The sequence below is a fragment of the Coturnix japonica genome, chromosome 8 (assembly GCF_054131305.1).
Source record: "Coturnix japonica strain WE chromosome 8, WE-NBRP24, whole genome shotgun sequence".
Lineage (NCBI taxonomy): Eukaryota > Metazoa > Chordata > Aves > Galliformes > Phasianidae > Coturnix > Coturnix japonica.
The window spans coordinates 3,347,914-3,374,929 of NC_140670.1; the positions used below are offsets into that span (position 1 = coordinate 3,347,914).

General features: G+C 39.7%; 1 protein-coding gene across 4 annotated transcripts in view; it reads right to left on the reverse strand.

Moving 5' to 3' along the window:
• RET (ret proto-oncogene) overlaps positions 1-27,016 on the reverse strand; it is a 75,066-nt gene that overhangs the window by 45,123 nt on the left and 2,927 nt on the right. Inside the window, exon 1 of one of the 4 annotated variants that reach the window (XM_015866143.3) lies at positions 14,138-14,274. The exons of the other annotated variants lie outside the window; for them this stretch is intronic. The gene's annotated coding sequence lies outside the window, so the exon portion shown is untranslated. Of the gene's footprint in view, positions 1-14,137; positions 14,275-27,016 lie in introns of those variants that run through there. 4 annotated transcript variants of the gene reach the window in all.

Genomic DNA, 27,016 nt, shown 5'->3' on the forward strand with positions numbered 1-27,016 from the left:
TTGGTAGTACTACATCTCAATATGAGATTGTAACATTTGTAACTCTGGGATTTCTGTCTGTACTACAGCTACTAATAAAAGCTTTGCATTAGGGCGTGCTCTTCCTCTCACGAACATCCTTTGCTGACAGGTTCAGGACTCAATGCTTAAGTTCAGCTTTAGTTGTATTTGTGGAGCCAGAGCAACAGAAAAAAACAACATGGGAAAAATGCAACTCCTGGGATTCTTATGCGACACTAGGTTAAAGAAATATCGCAGGAGGAAATTTCAGATGAAAATTTCTATTTGAAGATTCAAGTAAAGAAATAAAAAGATGAAAGGAAGGCAGAAATGCAATATGGTCTCTGTGATGTAATGAAGCGTTCACAGTGAAATGTTACCTGTAACTTCGTACTCAAAACTTGAGCTGAATTCCAGAGATGATTCTTAGGGGAAGGAAAAAAAAGTAACCCAAAGGTGCTACTGAAGCATGAGCCTTCGGAATACAACTCAGTACAAATCCACTTGGTTTCTGCTACAAAGGAACTCTCTGTGAAGCCTGCTGCCCTCATGACATTCTGGTTCATATACTCTTGATTTACTTTGTGCAGGTCTATATGCAAGTATTCCAGCACATCTTATAAAACTGGGTGCATCAGAAAGAAAAAAGAAGTAGTGGCTATCAGATACTTAGTTACATGGGTTATAGCCAGAAGCGAACTGAGGGTGAAAATCTGGGTAACAGTATGTAAGGGTTAGCATAAGAGCCAACACTTCTGACAAATTTTCAAGCTCACCATATTGGTTATCTTGATTGAAGAATGGCACCTTTAAAAACAACAGACTGACAACTACGTCTCATTTAAGGGTGCATGAAGCACTCAAAAGTTTCCTTAAATAATTCAAGCTTTAAGAAGCATGTGTTTTTCATCAGTAGTCTTGGCTCTTAGATTGGAAATAGTTTGAGGAGCCGGGCGGAAAGCACACGCTAACCGACTGGGCGATAACACAGTTGGCACTGCTGTGCCAGACATGTCCAAGTTTCACTAAGGAGCATCTGGGCATAGGGCACGTCAGCTCTGCTCCTTGGAGACCACAAGTTAAATGTGCACGCTTGAGCTCATCTGCGTAAATAGCACTGATTCTGAACCCAAGCAAAGACTTGGATCAACTGACACTGCAGGCATGCCTTGCAGATATTAATACAGTTACCGTCTTCATTCAAAGCTGCTGAGGTCAAGAGCCTTATTGATTTCAGCAGGTTTGAGGTTCAAAGCAACACCACGCAACTACTCATAGACAGGGTAACAATACATTTTGACACGTCTGTGAAACTTGTGTTTGGGAACATGGATGACATCTGAGGAGAAAACAACGAATGGTTGGGGATTGGTGCATAAAACTGTTTAGTCAAAAAGAATGAGAAAGAGAGACATTTTAAGAACTTACGCTAAGGAGCACCTGCTCCCTGGGTAATTAAATATGTTATTTTAAACTTATTTGGCCAGAATTTAGGTTCAAAATGGTATGTGAGCTATTAGCGCTTTTCTAAGAGTTGAGCACATTTTATATGAATCTCTGTAGCTACAAACCTAAAAAAGTAATACTTTGTTTTTAAGGTTAAACAATATTCTCAAACTAAAATGAGCGTAGCGAATTGCTTATCATTCTTCAGTGATCCCTATCCACTTGAATGAACACTACCAAAAAGCCCAGTGGAGTCAGTCAGTCTACGTATCGTTAAAAATACCATCAGGACTTTCTGGACCTACTCAACTCAACATTCTTCAGCTGACCTGATTTTGCTAAACTACCACTTTTAACAAAGACCACAATGCTCTGACTCCCAAAATGAGAACATCTAGTATACATGCTATATATTATTTTGTGCTGTACTTTATATATTTGATTGGCAGACCTCAGAAAGGATCTCGTATGTTGCTGCAGTGATGATCAACAATGTAATTTTAAAATTAGATTTATTCATTACGGGTTTAATTCGCTTTTCTCTAAATAAAGCCAAAGTAAATCAGCTTATACAGCCGTGTGAGGAAAATATAACTCTCTTCTGGAGCAAGAGAGAGAGAGTAGAGTTGTACAGCAGACCTCTGTGGTCATAAGGTCTGGAATATTATGGACGACTTCCACGGCTATGAGGCTGAGATCCAGAATGAAACGGCTGGATCACCTGCAGACTATTTCTCTGTTTCTTCATCACTGCCTCAGCTTTGGCCAGTAAGTTTACTTATGAACCATCTTATCCATTTTTCAAGCCTACCTAGTTATCTATCTATCAATATATGTGCTCTAGAAAAAAACTGAGACGGCATGAACAGATGCCACTTATTCAGAAGATGTTCTCCTATGTGATAGATTTCTCAATTAACAGCCTGTTACTTAAGATAATCTCTTCCATGTTAAGACCAAAAGAACGCTAGCCAAAAGACATTTTACTCACACAGAGACATTTGCAGTCATAATATCATTGCCTACATGTTACTTTTGATTAAAGGAAGTTTAAAAAGTTACATTCTGGTGAATGAGAACCTTACAAGAAATGTGTTGCTTTATGAAATGAGAACTGTCTGCCAAAGATACAGCCCTGTGCTGAAAGATTAATACTAGCAACTTTCCCTTGCAGCTACAGATTTGCTCTAGATACATGCAAACATATAAATGAAATCCATACTTAAGCACGCAATACAAACAGAACTACGCAGATCTTAACTCTAGTCAGAAACATTTTTTAAATTGGTTCTTTAAACTGCAGTTGTGTCTTCCAGAGCGATTTGGATTAAATCTGTCTCGTCAAGTACGTAGAATACCTTGTTTTCTAAAACAATTAATTTCCCCTGTAAAGTTAATAAGCAGCTAACTATCACTACTCAGCGCATCAATCGTTATAGAGACCGATGGAAACAAACTAAGGGCAAGATTAATAATATTCCTATTTCTGTTCTCATTTAAACAACTTACATCTCAACACAAATCTCACAATGGTTACCCATAGATTAGAGAGTGTAGCACGTGTGAACGTGCTTATCCATGATCACATGATTTCACATCTGTCAAATCAAACAGCAGTAGCAGAAATACTGACAGACTTTGAACCCCGATCATTTAGCTGCAGCTAGGAAGCGTTCAGCACAACTGACGGGATGCTATTGTGTAGGCAGGATATTTGTTTCATGTGTACACGTTTTATGCACAAATGGATTATTGCAACCAGGGGACTTAACAGAATCTTTGTTTTTCCAGTGTTAACTTTATGAAAGCCTTCCTTTGTGTGTGTGTGTGCCTGGTAGTTTCACTCCTAACCTCCTATGCAGCTTTATTTCCTAAGTTTTCTTTGAATTGTCACAAGAGTTTCCAATTATCAACAGATAAAAGTGAGTGAAACTGGACTTTTTCCTAAAATAATGCACCAAAATGAATTGTCCAGACCTAGAAACATGGTTCTTCTGGATAAATATAAGCAAGTGAGGGATGCCCTAAAGTGAACAAAGTTGTTCCTACACCCTGTGTTAAGCCTGTGCTTCGGGGCTCTGGGACCGCAGTGCCCCACACCTTTGCAATTGCACTGGCAATGCCAGCTGAAGCTGTTCTCACCCAGAGTTCACCTCCCCACCACTTGAGCTGGAGGACCACACTCTGGCTGAAGAACTCAGCTGGGTTTGAACCACCTCTGCCCAGAGGAAAGGTTGAAGAGAAGGCCACCCTGCAGTTCCTAGCCCTGAACAAGGCAATCTGGTGCAAGGAGCTGCCAAGAAAACAGAGATGGCAAGTGTAGGTGAATTTGACAAGCAATGGATCCAGTGACCCATTTGAGTCCTGCAGCAGATGAAACCCCTGTGGTGGGAATGGCTGCTCATCCTATCTTTCTGACATAGTTTGCCAGCCAACATTAGGAAAATCTGATTGTACTTTCAAGCCTACTGCTTCCACTCAGTTTATTATGATAAACCAAAACACTGTGAATTGAAAGATGGCCACGGTTTGAAGGGTTTTTATGGGCATTTTTCACTTGCCCCCAGTACCACACCTTGCATGGGAGAGGAAGGACCGCAGCCAGAGGAGGCACCTTGAGATAAAGCCTGGAGGCCTTGCTAGATCCAGCTTTCTGGATAATGCTTCACCGCAACAGCAACAAAGGGGCATCATCTCACTGGCACAGCTGACGGGATTTATGAGAGCTGCTGAGTTTTGTTTGAGACGTGTGTGATTTACTTTTCCACACAAAAAAATATATGCCAAGGTCTCCGAGTAAGGCCTACATGCAGTGTCTGAAAAGAGAACATATTAGTGTATTCCCTCTTCCAAGATAATGCCAACAGTTTTTCAAGCACAATTTGGATCAACAGCGTGTATTTTTATGTTTTTAAGATTCCCCAGAAAATGGAAGAAACAAACACAGCAAAACCCCTATGAAAGAGCTAATGGCTCTTGCATTTTGACTTGACTTTATTCTGGGTTTAGGATGATGAACTTTCTCACACATTTGATTGATGAAACTAGCTTAACTTGACTAATCGCTTTGCCTCCTAGCAGTTCCTTCCTGCTTATATCCAAGGAAACAGTCAATTAGGACTATAATTAATTCTTCCTCTCATGATGGGGTAAATTTGGAAGGTTGTGACCACATGAATGCACGCAGTGCAGCTGGTTAATCTGCAACCCCGAGCCTCATGCTCCTAATAAGCAAACTACGGCTCTTGTACTTCAAACAATAGGCAAAACCCCCAGATTCTGTACAGGCTGTTTGGACACCAGCAGAATAGCATATAGAGAAAATACGGCAATTAATCAGACAGATACAGTGAAAAACTATGAATGTCTTTTTATGTTGAAGATACATTAATGGATAACTCAGCAGAAACCATTAGAAACTCCAAGACAGAACAACACTGGAAGCCAGTAAAACTGAACAAGTCTAACAACCGGGTACACACAGCTAGAGAAACAGGATTAAAAGTTTTAGCACAAAGATAAAAATCAAAAGCCTTATCCTGCATACAACGCAGATCCTCCATTGTGAGAAGTTTTAACCATCTAAACCAGCTGCTCTTAAATCATCACTGCAACAACAGACCTTGAGAAACAAATTCAGACACAGAACCTGGAACCACAGGTGGTTCATAAGTCAGGCTACAGAGCTACCACCTGCCTTCAGACCTAAAAGGAGGAGTGCTCAGCAAGGACCTAAGGAAGAACTCAGAGAATATTTTAGCAGTTTGACTGCATTCATAACTTTATCTGCGTTGCAGGTCATAGATGTCAATCTGATTACATTTACTCTGCGAAAATGCGGAGACAATTTCTTCCAAGCTGTCTTGAGGTTGAAATTTCTCCAGTTATTTTTGTGAAGTGGTTTTCAAAAACAGGTTCAACTCATCTAAAAAAACGTTGTGGCTGGTCACACCACAGGAAATTTATACAACTTCAAATGTTTTAATGTGTTTTTACATTAAGAGTGATTTGCTTAATAAAACTGGTAAAGGTGAGAGACATCAGCAGGATAGCGAAGTAGTGGGAATACATTTCTCAAGCTGCTCTTTGGGGCTCTTTCGACCAAGCAGAGAGGTGATGCAGAGTTCCATAAACACCAATTTGCCCTGAGAGTAACAGATCTGGGTCAGAAATCAGACTGAGAGGTTTGGTTTCCTGCCCAGATCAGCTGCAGAGCAATTTCATGACATTACCACAATTCAAGAGAGAGACATGACAAAACCTTAACTGTTTTGCTTCAGACTTAAATATATATATATATATGTATGTAAAACAAAAAGGGCTGAATTTACACACCATTTAATTTGGGTCTGTGCTTTACTCCTTGTTACATTCCAAATGGAAACAGCAGTATCAACATAATCCAAGGCAGCTTTACCTCCAGGCACCAAATCCTCCTCCCTCCTTCTAAAAGGAAAAATTGCTAATAAACATGCTCAGTAACACACTGCTTCCATATCGCTCATCATTATTTACATGGAAACACCAAATGGGTACTTAAAATAATGATAACAGTGAGTTGGTAATTTGATCACAGATTCCAGATGATTTCCAATGCTTAAGGCATTAACCACAATAAAGTTTGATTTATTATTACGTTTTCTCTATTTATTCTCCCATGAACGGAATAAAATCTGTGTCACCAAGGAGCAGCAAAGTAAGACAACAATAACATTTTATTACCCTGCATATGTGTATAAACACGTGCATCCAGAAAAGCCCTGGATATTGCCTTTAATTAAAATCCAAAATATTTATTTTCAATCAAGTAATATTTTAAATAACCACTCGGAAAAAAAAAAAAAGAAAAAAAGAAAAAAAGAATAAAAAAATCAAGGTAACTTCATGCCAAGTTTTTTTTTCAAATAACCAAACAGATGTCCCAATGAAATTTGCCATTATTCTTTCCAGGAGGAAAGCAGCCATGATTTTTCCAATAACTTTAACAGAGGTGGTTCCAATTCTGTTTTCCTGGACAAGGTACTAGGAAAATATGGGAAATGGCTTTCCTGAACATTTCTTACGAGGAAAATGCCATTAAATCAGTCTTCATTGATTCTGCAACAACAAGCTGAGAAGGCAAGCATCATGTCCTCCCTACCGCACGGTGATGATACAGGAGACATTCTAGTATGAAACTAAGTATCTTTGAAAATAAATATATCCTGCTAGCACGTGGCTGATGTGGATTTAAGCTGGGAGCCTAAGAACTGGGCCCTGATTTTATCAAAGTCTGCCTCCTGTCAGGAAGCTATGCAAATAGGAAGTCCAGGGCACTGATCACTGTTCCAAGCCATTGATCTAAGAGACGACTTCAATAGCTTGGGAAGCACAGCCTAAACTGGGACCTCTAACAAAGGCTTGGAAAAACATCCACTTGCAGTGGCCTCCTGGTTCTCTCAGCAATGCTGGTTAGATCACGTCAGTTTCCCTACTGGGACGAACACCGACAGCGAATTGAAAAAAAGGTGAATCTGAGCTTAAACGCCCTCAACCTAGAACTCCCTTTAAATATCCAGTACGCCACTTCTTCTCTCAAAGAAGGAACGTTCATTTAAGGATGGCTGTAGACTTCTGAACAATGTTTCCCCTCTGGGTCTGGCACATGTCCAATGGGGTACTGCCATTTTTTGGTGGCTAAAATGCTCTCTCACAGTCCTCTCCCAAGTCTCCCAGTCCACATCTCCTCCTGCTTAAACCCCAGTGCCATTACATGACCAAACCATTTTCATGCCAACTAGCTGACTTCTCCTATGGTTTAATAGCAGATGAGAAGTACAAAAATAAGTATCTGTGTTTGTCTATGCAGTCATACTTGTTTGGTACCATAAACAGATTTGTAGAGTCCTCAACATTTTTTTTTTCAGCCCCTTTCACAGAATTTCTGCTCAGTTCTTAACATCGGAAGAAGAAAAAGCATTTAGAACACAGGGATGATAAATATTTACTTGTCCAATCAGACAAGCATAGAACAGTTTGAATGTACAGTTCTACAACAGCTACAATCTGTTCAAAAATCAAGTAGGTTTCTTCCTTGCAAAAGGCTTTAATTTAATAATGAGTACAAATTACATGGCGTGGTTTCCACACAGATTACTCTCCCAAGTTTTTAGAGATAAAACATGAAACAGAATCTCCTCATTACAGAATCCCTTTGCTGTAGCACTAAATAGACTCACCACATTCTACTGTATTTAGTCTCATTGTATAGCTGGAGAACTGGGGCACAGGAAGGCCGAGGAGCACATCTAAATGGGCTTTCTTAGAAAAAATATGTTCAGCAGGTAAAATCTCTAACAGATGTGTCTGCAGTACAGACCTAATCCATCAACAAACCGTGCCTTTAAGAACATAATTTCCTTTGCAAAGAGGAGCTGGAAGCAGTAAGGTGGTTATGATCCAAATACAAAGTTCCTCCCTAAGAGTGCTTTGCATTGACAGTCCTAATGCTCTGCATAGCAGAGGGCCCAGGGGACTTAACCAAAACCACACACCCTGTTTTGTCACAAGCACCTCATTTAACTGAGGTCTAATAAATAATAGATTAAAGCCATGACAGTAATATCATCTTTTCTCTTGCTGGGATTCTTGTAAAATTATACTGAAATATATATTTTTTGCCAAAAACAAACAACAAAAACCCCAACATCTCCTTATAAAAGCAGATAAAAATATGTTTAAAAGAAAAAGAAAACAAGAGCAGAACTCCGCTTGTATGGTAGCTGCTATTAGTGAGGGTGTGCTCCATGGGGAGCACTGTGAGCATCCCCTGAGTGGAAAGCTCCTACACAGCACAGGCACTGTGTGGGCTCTGCAGGGTGCTGTGCAACCCACGGCTCCTCTGGGTTAAAAGATGGGAGATGGGAGGGCTGCAGCAGCGGGTGCCAGGGACAAGGACTAGAAGGCAAACTGCACAGCTCCCTGCTGCGTGGGGTGCCATCAGCTGCTGGCTTAAATTCCATGGATTAAGGCAGCGCAACAGCAATATTAATGAAGTAATTTTGAGTTGGGCTCTCAGGTGTTGCTGAGTTCCAAGTTTTTTTGGTAGTTTTCCACCGAAATAAGAAGGGTCTGATAGGAAATGATCACCACAAACATCAGCAGCTGCTGAGCATAGATGGTACTGATACGGAGACAGCTGGGTACACATTTCTGCGGTCATTTCCTTGATGAATAGAGCACACTGTTGCACATAAAAATGGCATTGTGAGCCTCTTGGAAAAAGCTATAGGTTCAATCTTGATTTGGATGACTAAGACTTGTCTTTGAGACAGAACGACTCCAAAACCTGTCAATCTTCTCCCACTGGCATTCTGTGCCTAGGAAAGCGATGGTGTTCACCAGCAGCTCTTCAAACCTATAAGACACGCATCTGACTGTGCAGAAGGTCACAACTGACAGGTCACTTAAGTGCACAGAGAACAGAGGTTTTAAAAAGAGAGTCTGTTAGGCCAACATGGTCCTTGCTCCAGCAGAGGCCAGAAAAACACGTCCCAAGCCCTGTGGGAAAACTGAGCTAAGTGCTCTGGGCAGGCAATCCAGGACAGTTGGCAAAACAGCACACGAGTGAAAGAGGAAATCTCCTCAAAGGCTAAAAGGCAAAGGGGCAAAATGTGAGCATGCTGGAGCCTGCTCCTAAAATGTCATTATTGAAGGGGAAGTTAATGACTCTTTCCCTCATCTACAGGATGTGTTCTCCCCCCATAAGCTATCATTTAAAGAATCAACTAGTACTAACTAAGCATGCTATTAGCTGTTGATATTTAATAATGCAGGAACAGAAGCTACAGCCCTGGCCTTGCCAGGCCTCTTGATTAAGGGCAGCACTGTAACTAACAGTGCCTTTGGCACTTTGACAATTCCAGGAGGTTAGTGCACATTTCTGACAGGATATGCACGTCAGTGCTTTACTGAATCACTAACCAACCATTCTGGGTTTACAAAAATAATAATAATCCTATGGTTTTAGACATATATCAGCAAAACTATGAAATTATGTTCACGAGATATTGCTCCTGACCTTTAGTATTGCTCCTGACAGTTGAATTTCTCCATTGCGATATTCATTCTCCAGTGAATATTCCAACCTAGAGAGAGACTCAGACTAAAACTGCCTCTACTAAAACAAGCTATGTCAGTAAAAAGAAAGTTCTCAAAGCAAGGATACAGAGCTCCGTGCCACACTCTGAATAGTAAAATCAGTTGTGGAGGTCTGAAGCCTCAGAATACAAAACAAAAACACTGCAAATTTCCAAAGAAACCTGTGGAAATATTGAGAGAGCGCTTACCTTAACCAAAGACAAGCTTTAAAAGGTTGTAAAAACATGAGGGCAGAGATGCAAGAAAATGTATGAGCGGATGCAAAAGCGAGACTGAAACATATAAAAATCATTTTTCCAAGCTTTCTTCTAGTGAAACAAATTAGACCATGGAACATCCTCATTGCTTTTGACAGGCTGAACCAAGTTGGAGAGAATGCTGGAAATGTGTGCTGCAGGGAAACTTTGAAATCAGACGCTTTCAAAGGTCCTTTCCATCTTTAACACTTATCATTCTAATATTATTCAACAACTAGCAGGTCAAAAGTGTTATGCAATTATATAGTCTCCTCATTTCTACTACAGCACGGATGGGATATTTGTCACTGCAAAGCTGCTTCTTACAGGCAAGCCGTAGCAGCTCACAGAAACAAGATAAACTGGGCAGATGTCAGAGCTCTCCCACTGAGTGCTTTAGTCTGAGCACTCAGTTTAGCAACATGAAGATGTTTATGCTGGCTGCAAGAGGACTTCAAATGGCTTGTCTACAGAAATTACTTTAGAGGAATATTATACATGACATCATCCAACTACATTAAGTCAGTTCAATTACTGCTAATCAACTTAGAATATATCTGTGCAGTTATTTTTAGAGGTTTCACTGAGGTTTATTAGGAGAACATATTCTAGCACACCCTTTATTAAGATGCCATGATATTCAACTATTCTGAAATAGGACAATTTGATTTGGTACGCCCTTTGTGTAACACTGACATTTCTCAACATTTTTACCCCTTCTTACACTGCAGGGTTAGTTACTTCTGAGGACAAACGCTAACTGATTAACAATGAAAACACACTGGTTGCAAAGAATTTAATTAGGGAATAGACTACAGATCGCCAGGTCTAAATATCCAGGAATTTGCTTCTCCCTTCTCATTTGAAACTCGAAGAAAACACTGAAAATCCTGATGGCATCCAAAGCAATTATGTTTCTTGTTCTCCGTGCTCACAATAACACATGGTGTGCAAAGCACTATAAAGTTCCCAAGGAACACAGCAGATTAAACCGTTTTACATTTTGGATGCTGGATGCTACTGGGATACAGAACTGCCTGTTTGTTTTGCTGAGCAAAAGTTCAAGTCTCCTTTTGCAACCTATGTAAGCAGAGCAGCTCCGCGGGCTGGTGCAAGGCACAAAGCCCCATCTCTATGGCCTGCCAAGGCTGGAGATATCAAGCTCTTTCCCCGCAGTCAGTGTGCTGTGCTGCAGTGCCAGTACTGCAGCTGCACATGGGCCCTGTGCACCCCTGGGGGCACTGTGCTGAGTGCAGCTGTGCACACAGCCTTGGCAATACAGACCCAGAGCTCTTTGCTACTGTACAAAAGATACTTAGCATCATCACAACAGCATCGCAGGCACTGTACCATACAAACACTCAATTAAAAAGCAAACTCTCTTTTTTTCCTAATTATTACGGGAGCAGGAAGGAGAAAACCCTTTCAAGACTCTTTAGTTGTCTCTTGTTCTCATTAAAACTCATCTTCTGCATACCTATTCCACATGCATCTTGTCATACCTCTCACGTCATAATAAATCCAGAGTGAATCCATAAATTAAGATAACATTAGTGAAGATAAGTTTAAGAGAAAGTTATAAATAAAGAAGGAAAAAGGAAAAAAGAGGCTCACTCACTCTCTACCTCCACACTGCTTTAAGGTAAGCTTTTACTACTCGATCAACATTTTTTAAGGGTCTGTTTAGCTTTCTGTACACATGTAACTCCCATTACTGTCAGTGGAAATTATGTATGCACATCAGTAGCAAACCAGACCACAGGATATTTAGCTCTCTAAGGTACCCCTGTCCCCGTTACAGTCATGTTTCAGGAGAAAAGCCAACAAATGTATTTGGAATTCTGCCTTTAAACAAACACTATGTTACAACAGACACAAGTATAGCCTGATTCTTCCAAATGGAAGCAATACCCAAGGGAACCCTACTTAAAACCATGAAAGAGCAAATTGACAACATTTATCTTTTTCCACCCTTCCCACAATGTTTCACAGTCTCACATAATAAAAGTGATAAGAAGCATCGTTACAGGGAAACAAAGACGTGATTTTGCACCCAGCTTTAAACTGAAATGGTTAAACATTTACAACAATGCTTGAAAATAGCCAACAAGAAAATATTTGTTTACTAGAACTAAGCGTCATCGTTGAGTTCAGTACTTTTCCAATCACAGACCACAAAGAGCTTTTACAGTATTGGATCTCTATCTCCATATAACAGAGGAAGAAACTAAGAGTGAAATGGAAAAGATTTGGCCAACAACTGAGATGAAAGCATAATTCCTAATTCCTCATCTAATATTTGCTCCACTGTGAGCACTTCTTGACTAGTCAGTTTGATGCCATCTCAGCAGTCAGGATCCTGAAAGGTCACATATGTTATTGATTTACACATAAGGAATCCCGATGCAAAATCTCCCAACACATTACTTTGCCAATAGTCCATTCTTTTAGGTTCTTGTTATTTTCCACTGCATGAAGGAGTCTCCTCATCTACCCAAGCAATATATACATATATATATAAAAACTACAGTGTCTTTGGGCACAGATACTGGTCCTGCAAGCCTGCTTACCAAGTGACTATAAAAGAAATCGTGGTTTCTGAAATTCTGTATTTCCTCAATGAACTTACTGTGCTCTATGCACCAAATGAAAATCTGACAAGGTCTCAAAAACCAACACAAAAGGTGAGATTGAATTTAATGAGAGTTTTGCAGCTGAAATCTACAAAGCTTGATCCTACCCAAAGTTATTTCACTTCTAACACAAGGGGAAAAATCATAATAGATCTTAAGCTCCCTTTGAACACCCCTGTTTGAAAAAACAGAACCATATTAGCAGTGTTTTAGAAGTCACAAACACCAGTCTAGACATTACAGCTACAGCCTCCTTTAATCTTCTCTGACTCATACATATCTGCATGCACAAGGATGTGTTGTCCACATGGCTTTCTTGGTAATATGAATATCTCAAAGATCTTGGTCTGAAAATTGCTGTATAAAAATCTAGTGAACCAGGTTTACTTATACAGGTGATTAACTGAAGAATCTGAGTTCTTACTACCTGTAATAACAAATAAATATCACTCAGCAAGCCGTAAATCAGAAAGCTGCCACAAAAATGCCTGAACCATACAAATCAGAAGGACGTAAGCATATTATTTATAAAATATTCCTATCACTCGTTTTATTAAAAAGCCACAAACTATTCAGACAATAGCTTACTTTGTAAAAAGCATCCTTCCTTTATCTATCCTAAAATGTTTGAAATTTTTTAAATGTAATTATTTGGGAACTTAATTTCTATTTACTTATTTATTAAAAAGGGTGAGTCATGAAGATTGGTCCAAACCTCTGAAGGCAGCAGTCTGTCATAACGTTTGGACATAACTTGAACTTGTTTGGCATATGGTTATCTTACCTCCTACCACATTTTTTTAAAGAAAAAAATAATTCTTTGTTGTTGATTTTATTTTTGGTTCCCATAGTCATTTAATACTCTGAAAGTGAAGGGAACTGCATGATGACTCTCAAGTAAATCATTGAGTTTGAAAGTAAAAAATATTAATTTAGTAAAACTAGTACTGTACATTCATCATAAGATTAATATTATCAAGCACTCTGTGGATCAGCTCACAAGAAATAATAAAAATAATAAAACCAGACTTATTGGCATATCATACTGTTTTCTGCAAGGCATTTTTCAGACAGTATAGCTATACAGTGATCATTATTTTCATATAATCGTTTTCATTATAAATCTGCTTATATCTTTAGTTTTTTTTCTTTAACTGCTTCTTCAGTAAAGCACTTTTGCATGAGGCAGCACAGGAGAAAGAGCACTTTAATAAGGCAGCTTGTATTCTGTTTTACCACGACTGTGGAAGGATGGTGTTGAATTTTTGCTTTTTTTTTTTTTTTTTCTGACAGAACTGGTAGAGAGATGTATAGTATGTTAAAATGCACGTTGGCATTCTAACACATGCAAGTTACCATGCTTTTTCACAGTAAAAATGATGCAAAACAGTGATTAACAGAGCTTTTGATACATGGATGCAGTAGTTTTCTAATAAATCAAACAGCCTGCTGAAGAAAGGTACCTTAAATTGCATTGTTCTCAGGAAATTAAAAATGATTCATGCTACATGATACATATCAAGAGTTGTGAGTAATTATAATCATTGCCTAGCAAAAGCAATCTACTTCATAATTTTTTATGGTGTTCGTGACTGTCATGTCTAAATGCTGCCTAAGTAAATTACTTCTGTACTCGGAGATTTAAGAGTGGCTGTAAAAGAGGAACCTGGACTCCGCACCTACCTTCAAACAGAGCTTCTCAGAACAGGTAGCTCTCCTTCAGCGTTGTCTTGGATAGTGTTTTACAAGGTTTGTCTTGTTTTGTTTTTTTACAGGGCATTGAGCACAGTTTGCTACGGTCTCTTCACTGCCATGAATATGCCGGCTGTGCCTGAATTGTCACGTGCTTCACTTTCAGCCTTTCAGGATGCATTATACCACAAGAGCTCAGGAAATCAAGGGCTAACGCTCTTGATCCAGACCAAGCCTATACTCATCAATACAACCCCAGAGAGCAGAGCTCAGTGCTGCCCCTCTGCTCCCAGTAAGGATCTGCAGGCCGCCATGAGGCCTTCCCTCAGCCTGCTCTGCTCCAGGCTGAGCACACCCAGGGACTCAGCCGTTCCCCATATACTTTGCTCTCCAGACCCTTCACCATCTTAATACCTCTCATTTGGATGCTCCCTGACAACCTTACATCCTTCTTACATAGTGGTGCCCAACCCCACACCCTACGCTCGAGGTGAGGCCTCACGGTACACAGCAGAGCCCGCCAATCCCTTCCCTCCGCCCATAGCAGTGCCACGCCTGGAGCATTCCAGCTGGCTTATGTCTGCCAAGGCATGCCACTAAATCACCCAGCATGCAGTCAGTCAGAACCCCCAGGTCCATTTCTGCAGTGCTGTTCCCCAGGTTCTAACCCTCCAGTCTGTATACCTATAGGGTTGCCTCATATGGCTGGTGACAGCACAGACCCCTAAGATCTCTCTGTAAGGCCTCTCTGCCCTCCACAGAGTCATCAGCCCCTAATTCTGCATCATCTGCAAGCTCACCTAGTGTGCATTTTAGTCTTGTATTCATATTTTTTAATTATTATCTTTTTTATAAGACCATTGAAGAGAACTGGCCCTAAAATGGAGCCTCGGGAAACCCCAGCAATGGCTGGCCACCAAACTGATGCAGTCCCATTTACTGCATCTTCTTGAGCCCAACCTGTCAGCCAGCTGTTTTTTCTGAAGCAAATAACGACAACAGCAACAATCTAGCTGTCAGGCAAAACAACCAGCTTTTGCGTATCCGAACCAACCACGAGTGATGAACAAGGAAGTATATAGATGGAACTGTCATACAAAGAAAGCTAGACACAGCTTCTTTCTAAGAAGAATTTCCCCTCTGAAATATCTTCTATGGCTTACTAATACATGAGATTTTCCTTTTTCTTTTGCTTCAGCTGCCACTGAAAAGAAAATAAAACAAAAAGCAAACACAGGAGTTTACCTAAGGATCAATTCACCTGCTGTTGTGCAGCTACACCTGCTCCTGTCACCTCGCTACCCAGCCCAGCCTCACAGCAGAGATGACTCATCTTTGCATGAGTACATTTTTCAATCAAGCATTTTCAGGTGCTTGTCTTTGCAAAAGGAGAAGGAAGGATAAAAACATCTTCCCTTAATATCACATCTCTTGCCTATTTTGCATCCCCCCTATACCTTTATTTTGAAGCACAGAAACGCACAGTGGCTGAATCCTTCAGGCTTCTGAATGCCAGGCTAATGTGCAATTCACCCCTTTGTAATGAAAGGCATCATAATTCAAGGGCATCTGCATCATCCTTGCCCAGATAACAATTTACTGAGGCAGCGAAAAGGAAAGAGCTTTCAAAGTTTGTTGCAAAATTTCAAATCTGTGTTTGAATGGAGTTGATGGATTTCCAGAAGCAGAGTGGAGTGATCTGCTTTGAATTAGCCATTATCTTTTACATCCTTCCATGTTTCCTGTCATCACAAAAGAAGATGAGTTACCCTTTAACTTACTGTAGAATAATCTCTGACTACCAGCAAAAGGGTAGTTAATGCTACTGGCAAGGATGATTTAGGAGACAATTTCAAAGCTCGGTTAACTATAAAAACAGAAGTCTAAAACAGCCTCATTCATTCTGCATATTGAGTGCGAGGAAAGCAGAGCTTAATACCACAGTTGTTTGGAAGATGTGACAGCATGACAAGAAATGGTAGTTTCTTTTGCCACCACTTTCTCACTAGACAAATGTATCCAGCTTTGCTGACAGAAATAGGCATTAATCAGCAGTTGCTAAAATATGATACTTAAAGTATGACATCAGTGCCCAGAGCTGCCCTGGACCAGATCTGGCCAGCCTAAATGTACAAAGAGGAAATCCTTACCTTACAGATTAATCAGACTAATCCTTACTTTGCAGATTTCTAATCTAAACAAACAAGTAACCTGACAGCTGCAGACAGACCAGACAAACCTTTAGTACTCTAAAGAATGCTTGATTCTAAATGTGAACATCATCTTAAACCTACTTAAACCTGCTTTGACTTTTTTTTTCTTCCTGAATGGTCCATTATTCTTATACACTTAACAGTCCAATGATCTATAGTATGTAAAACTGGTTAGTCAAAACCTTACTATGGAATATCATCACCTACAACAGAGGTTCCCAGGTCTGTATGACTATGCCTTCCATAATCCTCATCCTTATTTATTTGTACACAACACTGAAACAGCTGTTTAAAGGACTTCTTGGATTTTTACAATGGTCGACAGATCACCCGCTACATGAGGAAAAGATTTCAAGAACAAGTGAGCAAAATAGAACACACGGACATTCAGCTGCCAGGGGCACAACACAGGAACACCACTATCAAGAGAAAAGACTGAATGGAACTGGACTGAACCACTCCACAGACAGTGAAACCAAACACAACTTAGACACTTTCAGTTGACAGCAAATTGACCATTCATTTTGAAATTTGAAAATGCAAAGTACTTGAAACCTATCTGATTCTTCTATAGCATCTTCAAAATAACAGGAATGCTAATTTAGTGAGAGAGAATCTGGAAAAGATTGCATGAGGTGAATTTAATTTCTAGTAGGCTCACATCAGGCTGAAAACTTCCATTTCACGTATTATCATATAACACCTTGTTATTAAAAAACAATGAGATGCATTTGGAATAATGAGCTGCTACACAATTTCCGCATCTTACCCCACCGTTTGGATTGCTGGTGACAATCTGTGTAGGGCTTGAAGAACCTTTTAAATATTCACCTAGTTCTGGTAGCAATACTGATGCTCATCACTGTCCATTTGTTTGCCATAAAAGCAAAAAGGATAGATTCTTTACTGAAAAATCTCAACTAAAATATCCCGCTCTGAGTTACCAACTATTTAATTCACTATTTAAAACTAAACTCTCACTGGAAAAAATAGGAAAATCCAGAAGCAAACACCACGCCTTGAAAACAGAAACACATCTTTATTATCAATAGCAGCAATTTCACTCTCGTCTCAAGTATTGTAACATTTGCAGGCCAACTGAAGTCTACAGGGGAAAAACTGTCTTCGTTAATTGGTGCTAGAAAAGACTATGACCTCATTAAACCCACTGGTGAACCACTGTATGGTAATTTTGCCCACTCAGCTTTTTATAGTACTTTGTGCACTGACAGTTTCCTGATTTCACTTTCACAGAAATCTGTCTTCCCAGTTAAGCAGATCTGATATCAACAACAGAAGATTTTTACCATTAATTTTAACATGAACTTTGTTGGAATTTCTTCAGATGCAAAACTTATAGGCAGAAGCATAATTGTAAAACCTGAAGTAATTATAATTGATTTTTAGCGGTAGTATTTGCAATTTATTCTGTCACTGATCACTTTTTTTTCCCTCCTTTCTAAATCACCACTGCATTTGGGGTGTTGGCAAACATAAACAACATATAAATTTGGAACAAACAATAGTTACAGACACAAAAAAACTTTAGAGTTGTAAGTGGTTTAGAATATCTGTTCAGTGATAAATGGATGTATCTGTATCCATTAGATCCATTTGTATCTTCCAATAGCTAAGGAAAGTCATAATTAAAGTTGCCAAAGGGATGTCTGTCATGAGAAGGAAAAGATGTTCTGTGACTTCAAGTCAACCCTGTGAGAATAACGCTCCTTCCTATCTTCTTAGTTACTGAAGAAGAGTTAAAGCTAAAACTTTTCCTTCTATTGCAAAAAAAATGTAGCATCTAAAAGGGGGAAAAAAAAAAAAAAAAAAAAGAACAAGCAAACCTCAGCCAATATTTTTGCCAGAAAAAAATCACACATCTAAAAGTCAAAGATGCTGTGTCTCTTTATCAGAATGTTTGGAAGGATAATCGTATTGTCCAGTGCGATTTCACTTTCAATAGCAGTTCCACACATCTGTGGGATTCTGTCCAAATGCAGGAGAAGTTGACAAGGTAACTTTTCTGCTTTAAATGAAGACAAACTGGGATTTAATTCAGTCCTTGGAAAGAAAGAATAATAGACTATTTCTTCTTCATAGTGATTTCCTGCCTCGACCTTGTGTTTAGAATAGGATACAACATATTGTTATGCCACGCTGGCACCGAGAGGGTAAATGAAAATCTCCTTGGAATGGGATTATAGGATTATAGGATTGCACCATTTTTCCCCACAGTTTTATTATGTAAAACACTGTATCAGTGCCTTCCACAAGAGCGGCACTGCCAACCAACAGCAGCTAAGGAGCTCACACCCCAAACTCCATTTTAAATTACACACGTTTAAACAACTTAATTTGAAAATTCTGTGGAATTACAATGACAGTATTGTTACAACAGAAGATACTAACTGTGAAACATAACCGACGGCGGAAGAAATACAACACGTAGTTAGTTATCCGAAGATGAAAATCTGGAAAAGATGTTACCTGCACTGATAAAAGGAGAACTGAAGAAGAAATCTCAGAAGTCAAAGACAAATAAATAGTTCTGGAAATGGCAAATTAGGAATTAGGAAGGAAAATATTGATGGTAGAGTTAAAATCTAAGCGCTGATTTTCCACAGTTGTTGTGCAATCCTAACATTCTCATTTAATCAGAAAAACTGCTTACCAAACCATAAATCTCATTTAACTCTTAAGAAAACAGATCCTCAAATCCCATGCCTATTGCAACAGGTTTTACCCTTGCAAAGCATTTCTCTTGCAGAAGAAAAAAAAGCACTGCCTCTGTTTTTCTGGGTGACAATGTTAGGCCATGTGTGTACAGATGTTTTTCAAGGCCCTAACTGGAAATGCTCAGTGCCAGTGTGAAATCCTCCATTCGCTTCCTGGGACTCGAGAACGCTGAACATGGTATTATAACTTGATTTTTAAAAAGACAAAGACACTACATATCCATTATGTCCCCAGGGATATTCTTGAAGGTCCTGGAAACCAGAAACTCCAGAGGCTCAGCTCGACATCAAAGTCACCTATCTTCTGTCTATTCAGCTGTTGGTGATTAACAATATTAAATATTTTGATATTGACACTCCAATTGCACAATATACACACTCACGTTATCACCATCTCTTAAAGAGCCCTGATGGGTCAACCACCAGGCATTAACTTCAGACATGAAAAGACTGTAACTGCCCTATTTCTTACATCCCCAGCATAAAAAATGTTATAATATAAGGAAAAGTCCCTGTTACCAGTCTCTTCATTATGTTCATGAATGTAGTTACTATATTCAAGCTAAACGGAGTTTGGGACTACCAATATAAATACTTCACATACATTTCCATTATTGTTTCTTAGAAATAGTATAAAGTACAAATACATTATTAAAGTCTAAGGTACAAACTTGTATAGCTTATAATCTGCTTTCTAACTGTCAGGCAGTTTGAATGTCTATTTCATGATACTAAGATTTCCTGTGCAGAGACAAAGGATAGAATTTGTCAGTAGAGTGGAACAGAATTCCCACCTAGCTGCATGATCCAAGGAGACAGGATTTAACACATTTGCTGACAAGCTGTCAAAATCCCTATTGAAATTGAGCCCATGGCAGTGGGGCAGGGAAGGGAAGGGAAGGGAAGGGAAGGGAAGGGAAGGGAAGGGAAGGGAAGGGAAGGGAAGGGAAGGGAAGGGAAGGGAAGGGAAGGGAAGGGAAGGGAAGGGAAGGGAAGGGAAGGGAAGGGAAGGGAAGGGAAGGGAAGGGAAGGGAAGGGAAGGGAAGGGAAGGGAAGATAAAAAAAAAGACAACAGGCTGGATTAAATTCTTCAACACTATAAGAAGATGTCTTTCTATAAGTTTTGTTGCTGTTGTTGCTGAGGTTTTACCAGTGATCTACTGCACACCCTTAACATCATCCTACTTGTTGAATTGGCAGAAACCAAGTTTTAAATGATTTTTTTAAGGATAATTTATTAAATACAAAAGAATCTGGAAAATGTAACAGTATAAACACTTCTACTAACCAAAAAAGTCCTGAGCAAAGCAATTTAGAACAATTCCTCTGCTGTTCACTAAGGCAAAAGTTTAGCAAAGCAATAAAACTGTTTATATTGCTTTCTCATTCAGAGCGTGTCAGCAATGCTAAATTGAAATGTGCTATAAAATTTATATTAGAGCTATATTGTTCCCCCTCATCGCTTTAAAATCTATGCTTAAAGCCAAAATTTAAACACTCATAATGCTTTTTTTTTCTTAATTGGGATGAATCATGGTACAGAAATCATTGCCCTCAGTCCTTTATATTTCAACAACATCCACAGACTAAACTAGAAAAGCCTTTACCCTAAATTGCTCAAAAGCAGCAAAAAAACCCCAACGTTATTAATGTTCATATCTGTGCAATTCAGTTCAGAGCAAACAAACCCATTCTAAAATGCTCTGCTCATACAGGGGAAGCCTAAGCATATGCCTAAGTACCTTGCTAAAACTGGTCCTAATACATCAGAGATGCCAGAAGGCTAAGTTAGAAGGTTTTACAAAACAACATCCCTAATACCCCCTAATACCACAGGTACTGAAGAAGCACTTTGTGGCTTTCATTAGTAATGAGCACTGAATGTTTCCTCCAGAGTCCTGTCAGATCTTCCCAGGTAGCATAGTACAATTTCACATGACAGTCAAAACAGGCAATGTCCTCTACACAGATCTATGCAGACTCCCGTAACTCCCTATTTGTTTGTTGTTGATGTTTTGTTGTTCTCTGAACAACAACAAAAAATACTTTTCCAAGTAAAATCAATTACAAGTTTACACCTTTTCCTGATGGAAGTTTTTGCATGCCCTCCTTCCCCCATCCACAGTATTTAGATTTCATGAACAGCATCCTTCTGTCTTATATCCTTGCAGATCACAAAGCAACGGCAGTGTAATTTAGAAATTACAGTATCTGTTTTTATTCTTTGTAAAAGAAAGCTTGATTACAGTGCTAGAGTACATACACGTTTCAAGCCTTCTCCTGCTTTGAGATGGTCGTCATGTATTAATCATTCTATACTGGGTATTCCCAAACGTACATCACTCATTCACACAAATTCAGCTATTTAAAGCTATGCATGAATGTTATAGGCTGAATTTGTATGAATCTAGATTTCCTTCGTGTCTCATTTTATTTGCATTAATCTGAATGTTCCCCCCCACCCACTTCCATGCAAAGCAGCAGGAAGAGGGAAAGCAGAATCTTCCTCCACACAGCAATGGAACAGGAAATAGCTGAGCTACTTTCAACCTCAGAGGAAACTTTTGAAGAACACAATGATGAAGGATAGGGATGATAACGTACAGAATTGAGTCCTTCTCACCCACATTCTGTAAACCACTCATACTCTTAGAAGCAAAGAACCACAAAATGGCCTGGGTTGAAAAGGACCACAGTGATCATCTTGTTTCAACCCCCCTGCTATGTGCAGTCTCACCAACCACTAGACCCAGCCACTCTTACATCTTCCTTTCTCTTTGCACAGGAATACTTCTCAGTGCTCACTTTTAGATAACAGATTATGGAAGACCACCTTATAGCAAAACAATCGGTATAGAGGTATGCTTTTAAGAGAGTCAAAGAGAACCGCTCTACAACATTCTTGTTAGCCACCACATTCTTGGCTCTTCATATAGGGGTGGCACCTGCAATTATGCACCTACTCTTTAGAAAAGCAAAGAAACTTCTTTGTGTCTCCGACACTGAAATCTATGTCACATCTCCAAACAGCCTTAGGAAGGCACTGACAGGACTAATGGATGCTCTCGTTCAGTGGGAGAAGTAAGTCTTCAAGGGGCTCCAGAGCTATTTGTAATTCTGGTCTGCTGATGTCGAGTTCTGCTATTTTGCACGTAAAGAGAACAGATAATCAAATTGCTTTTAGAAGAAAACTTAGTGTCTCTGAATTAGGAGAAAAACTAGGTTTAATCCTATTATCTAAGAGCGAAATTTGTCTCGCTAAGAAGAAAGTCGTAATGGACACTAAAAAAACACCCATTACAGCAACACAAGCAACATGGCCATGTCAGTTAAATATAATGTTTAATTAGTTTTCTAAATGCATATACTGAAAAGCCATTAGGCAACCATAAGGAGTAACATATCCATTTTCTTTTTACAATCACCTGATTTAGTTAGCCAGATTTTTAAAGCAATTCAGTCATACTACGGTTTTGGCACTATTATCCCAGTAAAGCTTTTAATTCCCTTTTTTGATTGCGATGGCTACAATTTTCCCTTACGCTTTGAAGCACTGATGATCATTTTCAATTCAACAGATTTACATCTTTTTGGCTAAAATAAAGTGTCTGATAAGTGTTTATATCAGGAACCTGATACTATCCATCTAGTTTTTGAAGTGTTCTATGAGAACCGGTTTTGAGTTCTCCATACGTGAGGAGAAAAGATAAAACATTTGAAGAAGAAGATGGCTGTGGATATCTTTTAATGGTCCTTTTACAACATCTGAGCTAAAAAGAAGCAATGTCCCTTTGGCCATTCACACCTCAGTTCACTTACTACATCTTACCTTCCATTAACAAAAGCTTCCTACAGGTACTCTGGTACTGTTTTTCCCTAACACCATGTTCCATCACTCAAGAAATTCTGTATAGTTTCCCAGATTATTTCCTCCACTCTGTGCCAGCCCCATTATGTCATGAGGCTACATTACACGCTATCAACTGTATGTATGACATGCAGAAAAGGTTCTTATTGATGGTAGCCATCTACCAAATAGAAAACTAAGAGAGTAAAACAGTCAACAAATCTGTATCACAGCTGTTAACTGAACTTGAGCTCTGATCTAAGCAAGCTAAAATGCAAACCTTAAATCTCTCCTTCTCTTATGCTAATTGCTTTGTTTATTCTAGCATTCTTCAGCTGTTTACTTTGTAAAATATAATAGAGAGTTTTAAATAACAAAGTTCATCTGGAGAATAAACAAGTCCAAAGCTTTTTTGAATGATGTGGTGAGTTTTAATGTTCTCCTGCCAAACCAAAGTATGAAGCAGGAACTAAGATCAGCTCTTGGACTGCACTGTGAACATACCAACGCCAATGCAACCTGCTCTCAACACACACCTTTGTTCACTTCAGGCAATCACTATCCAGGTTAGTTTTGCAGCGCTACAAATACAAGTGTGTGAGCCTAATAAGCAGTGTTGGGCAATTTGATACATTTCAAAAACACGAGGCAATTCCAGTCAATCATCAGCTGATAACAACACCCATTTCTGCCAGAAGACTTAAGGGTGCCAATGCACAAACAGAGCAGACCTGCTCTTCTCAGCAGACAGACTCCGTCCACCCTTCACACAGAAGAGCTCACTGGAAAACACCGACCTCTCATTAAATGGATTGTTCCCAAACCACAGCACATTGCTCTTACCCAGTTCACATGGTAAAAGAGGCAGCCCAGGAGGAATGGGAACTATGAATTCCTTTGAATTGATTTCTTTCATCTGTCAGTATATACCCTTTAAATACGCCTTATGCATCACACGGCAAAGCCAACAGGTGAGGTAACAGGGGAGAGAGCTACTAACCATTCAGTTTCTCCAAAACAAGTTACTTCCATTCCAGTACTGAAAGGACCAGAATTTGTACTCGCCTTCATAGCAGCCTAAGCAGCAGTGCCAGGAATGCAAGTACAACAACAAATAAATAAACTCTCTCCCTGCTGCCAGGGCCCAAAGCAGTAGAGAGAGGAGGAAACATGTTTTCTCACCAGTCCTGTCTGCTGTTTCAGTAAAAGAAAGAAAAAAAGAATTAGCAGACTGTAATACAACACAGATGGAAAGCAGAATGTTGGCATACTACTGATGTACATCTAGTATTCAGGTGCTGAAGTAGCGCTGTCATACAAGCTGACTGCATATGGTAATACTACAAGAAATCTTCTCTGTTAATCAAAGCTTAATGAATGTGGGTTTTAGCATTACAATTCTAGCCTGCTATAATCTTCATATTAATTTCCTTTATGCTGTCTTTATGGTGGTAACAAAACCCACGTACAAAGCAAAAAGATCAAGACTGAAACAGAAGGACTAGCAGAACTGATTGAGCTGATGCTGAATGTTACCCTACAACACATGGTGAGAAGACAGGCAAAGTCAGGTGCTTGAGGGACAGGTGGTACAGCAAAACTAGCAATGGAAAGTAGGGAAATAAATGCAACACAAAGTCCTATTAGCATGATTTTAGTCCACGTACCCCACCACAGACAAAAACCAGCAAGTTACTATTTCTCTTCTCATTGGCAACAGGAGGCAGGATGAGGGGAAACGGCCAACTTGCACCAGGGAATGTTTAAGTTGGGTATCAGGAAAAACTTCTTTACAGAAAGGGTAGTTAAACACTGGAATAGACTTGTCAGGAAGGTGGTTCAGTCACCATCCCTGGATGTGTTTAAAAACTGTTTGGATGTGGTGCTCAGGGACGTGATTGAGCAGACAGTTGTTAGAGTTTGGGTAGCATGGTTACATTGTGATTGGACTTGATGGTCTTTAAGGTCTTTTCCAACCTGAGCAAAACAATTCTATGATTTATGAAATGGAAAAGGCTGCAGGTTATGAACTTCAGCGAGACAGAGGAAAACTGTAAGGCAGAAAGAACCACAGTCCTCTCAGCATTGTTCTTCCTATCTAAGTGAATAACAAGTGTTGACGTTTCCTTGTAACTCCTATGTCCTCTCTAAACAAGACAATTAAGATCTAACCAAGTTCCTTTTGCTTTTCTCATCAGATAGAATCAAGGAATTGCTCAGGTTGGAACAGACCTTAAAGATCATCAAGTCCAAGCACAACTTAACTGTACTACCCTAACCAACCCTCCACATGGATTCCTTTCCATATTTCCCTACGAGCAGGATTATAATCTGAACAAAATAAAATCAATATCACATATTGTCTGGCCAGATCACAGTCAAAATAACAACCATACAAACAAACGTATGCCTGTTTTCAGCCTGGTCCTCAACTCAGTGGCCTGTGCTCCACCACGTGGTGTGACGAGCGCTGCTTTGGTCTGAAGGTAAGCACAGAGTTGATCACATTGGTGTTTTGTTCCTAGGAAAAACATCCTTTTTCTATCATGCAAAACAAACATTGCACAAAATATCTAGAGTTAGGGGCGAAGAATGTCAATATTTTCACAGTTGGCTTCTAAAGCCTGCCCTTGATCTGAACACGTGAGTAGAGCCAGAACTTGTAGTAAATCGCAACCAGTCAAAACATGAACAGTAACCCTCACAGCGTGAAGCTGCACTGTAAGAGTTGATTCCACACTGTGCTTAAATGAATACCAGAACAAATACATTCATCAGTGGTTCCATATCACAGTCAATAAAACTTTTCAATAGCCTATATTCAAGAGCACTATTGTTCAAGGATCATCTCTGTTATTCCCATGTAGACGCATGTTTCCGTTTCAAACTGAAAAAGCACGCATGGCGTAATGCTTCAAACCTTATTTACTGAAAACTGAGCACCTCCTAGAAAGTATTTCCTACAGTGACAAAAAGTACTTTCCAGATGAGACAATTCTATGTCTTTCCCACAGGCCACTTCTGAAAAATCCATTTGCTTGTTCTATAATGCAAATCTGCATTTATTTGAATTGATAATGATGAAACAACAGTAGTCTTAACTTGAGAGGAGACGTGCCTTTTACTTCCCTTATTTCTTGGCTGCCTCGCTTTATTATCAGTGCCTGCAGGATACTCCCACATGGCTTCTGGTTCAGGAGCAGCAAGGCTGCATCCTTTCTGCCTTCAAACAAATGGTCCTGTGCACTCTTTGGTCTGCCAAAGAACCAGATCCCATCCGTTCAACCAATCAGATTGATTAATCCAGCTCATCCGTACAAATACTGTCTTGTCCACACTTGAGAAACCTTTGGGTCATCTATGAGCGTATGTCTTAAGGACTACTGCAGCTTTAGGTTTTCCAAAATGCGACAGGTTAGATAAACTAAAGTTGTACCAAGGGGGACTGAGTGCACGAGCATCACCACACATTGGGTGGGAATCCTCATGTATGTGTCCAACCCACTGCTTTTAGTTTTATTGCTCTCTTCTTTGTTTTTAATGTGGGAATAAAATATATCAAAAAACAGAAGCTCTGTTATTTATATAAATTAACTATATCATATAGTTTAAATGTGGCCCAAAACAACTCACAGAATCACAGAATGGCCCGGGTTGGAAGGGACCTCAAGGATCACGAATCTCCAACCCCACACCACAGGTAGGGCCACCAACCTCCACAGCTCTGGCAAGACAACCAGCTGGACACCCACACACCCAGTTGAGAGCCATAATTCTTCACAATGCCCAGAGAGAGCATGATATTGATAGATACCACCACAGACCACTCAGGTTCCAGTGATGCATTCCTCACCCTGCTGGAGCACTGCGGCATCACGCACGATTGTGCGTGATCTCTGTTTCTGAAGAGGCATTCCTTGTACCTGGGAATTTTGCTAATGCTCCCAAGACAGAACAACCCACCTTAGTCACCCTGCTGTGGACTCAGCTTTTATTCCAATAATCAGAATTAATATCACACATCTAAACTTCAAACAGTCGTTCACCAGCGACAGACACCCAGACAGTACTGCTA